We start from the raw sequence: 2,400 nt of genomic DNA on the forward strand, positions 1-2,400 counted from the left end.
AGACCCCGGGCTAAGTTCTGCTCACCATTTCCTCTCGGCCTATTTTAATTCCGTTGGTAATTAAAAATATTAATGCACTGTGAGATCTGCTTAGAGCACAGGCAGGCTCCGGGTGTCACTGGAGCTGGGTGCATTGATGTAAGGCAGCTGGGCAAAGGGAGTGACTTTGTGAACCAGAGAGAAAGCCGTCAGTTAATGATTTCCTCCACCATTAAGAGGCCGCTTTGAAGGACAGAGCCTGCGAGGGAGATAAGCAGTGCAGCTGGCAGGCCACATCAGCCAGTGAAGCACAGTGATCTCCGTCTGGTATACAGACTGCTGCTTGAAATGCTCTGCTATTGTTAGATAGTCCCTTGTTCTGTAAACTCTGTCATTTTTAGACAGTCTCTTATTCTGTAAAATAACTGTTTTAGTTTGAAGAATAGAAAAAGATAAACTTAACTGTCTGACCTGGCAAGCTAGCCATCTGACGTAATGGACTAACACTGATAGTAATCCCCATATTCTCATGCCTAATGTTCGTTCTTTATGTAGCTAAGATTACAAACTGTAACAATAACTCACACAGAGCCCTTTGTAAAACCTGCAGACAAAGAAGCTCAAAAGGTATAAATACGGAAAACTTCCTGTGTGACTTCACTCAGAGATTTGGAAGAAACACCTCCCTCTGGGCGCGCAATTAACGATTCCTAATTAATTGGCTCATTAAGGCATCTTCTTTCTCACGCTGGTTTACGGTACAACACCAGGGCCACACTGAGCCGGGCGGTGTGGGTCCCAGGCCTCTCCACACTGGCCCCAGGGCCCCTGCCTGTGCCGCTCCCAGCAAACCACTCTTACCGGGGACCTGGCTACTCTGTTTGCACCCAGGTGTAGCCGTTGGAAACAGTTTACTCTCATTTTTTTTTTTTGACAGATTTTCTTTTTCTGACACCATTTCTTTTTTATTTAATTTTATTCTTATTATTTGTTAATCCTCACCTGAGGATAATTTTCCATTGACTTTTAGAGAGAGTGGGAGAGAGAGGGAAAGACAGAGAGAAATATCTATGTGAGAGACACACATGGATTGGTTGCCTCCTGCACGCACCCTGACCAGGGCCCAGGCCTGAGAGGAGCCTGTAACCAAGGTACACGCAGTTGACTGGAATCGAACCCGGGACGCTTTAGTCTGCAGGCCGACACTCTATCCACTGAGCCAAACCAGCTAGGGCTGCATCTTGATTGGAGTCACAGCTTGCTGGGGTTGAGGTAAAGGTGGAGGACAACCTTGGGGAGGGGCCTGTGAGGTGGGCTTGCGGAGTAGAGGGGTGGGTGAGTAAGGGGGTGGGTGGGAAGAGGCAGGAGCCCTGTCCTCAGTCCCAAGTCCCTTTTCTTCATCTGAGAATTGGAACTGTTCTTTGAGACCCAAGCACAGCCCTGCCTTTTTTCCGGGAGGTTCTGGCGTGGGCACCGACTCTCCTGGAAATGACAGCAGCTGGCTGGATCTTCCCGACTTCTCCTGGTTTTCTGTAAACCCAGCCTCCTTGAAACTTTTGACTGGAGGACCCGTGGGCAGAGGTCTGGATTCCCAAGGGGGTTGGCAGGGTGCCCCCTGTGTGTGAGTGCACCCGTGCATGTGTATTCACTCTCGGTCTGGGGCTCACCCTGTCCCTGACCCATCAGAGAACTCCGGGCTGAGAACTGTGGGGCACTGGATTATTTGGGGGTGGGGAGAGGATGGAGAAAATGAGAAGCCTTCACGAGGTCCCTGTCTGATGGGGTTCAGCCCCCTCCCTGGGTGATGCCAGGAGCCACAGCCCTCCATTCAGGACCCTCCTTGAAGAGGAGGAAAACCAGCCCAGAGCAACTTAGGAACTAAGCGAAAGGTGCGCACACATAACCAATAGGCCAAAGACTGAGCCGGCGGCAGGGAGGCAATCGCCCATGTCCCTCTTCCTTCCCCCCTGTGATTCCACCTTACCCTGTCTGTCCTTGAGTTTTCCTCTCTGTTTCCCAACAGGAAGGAACACCGGACAGGAGCGATTTCTCCACCTTGGCTGCACATTAAAACCAGCGGCACAGCCAGCCTATGCCAGGACAGAGAATCACCTGGGACTGGGGCCCAGGCATCAGGCTCGTGTCACCCCCAGGGGATGCCAATGTGCCCGCAAGTCTGCGAATCAGTGTGCCAGGAAGCGCTCCTTAAAGGCAATGAGCACGCCCGGTACCTGGGGGGTTGGTGAGCGCTGACCCCGATTCGGTAGGTTTGGGTTGGAGCCGGGATTCTTCATTTCCAGGCAGCTGGGGCGAAGGCCTAGGCTGATGCTGGAGCGCGTCAAGCACTGCCAGTGCCGTGAGGAGAGAGCCAGCTGCAGGCCCCTCTTTCTTCGGAAGCTCTCATTAATTAACTAATGAAAC

The sequence above is a fragment of the Myotis davidii genome, unplaced genomic scaffold (assembly GCF_000327345.1).
Source record: "Myotis davidii unplaced genomic scaffold, ASM32734v1 scaffold673, whole genome shotgun sequence".
NCBI lineage: Eukaryota > Metazoa > Chordata > Mammalia > Chiroptera > Vespertilionidae > Myotis > Myotis davidii.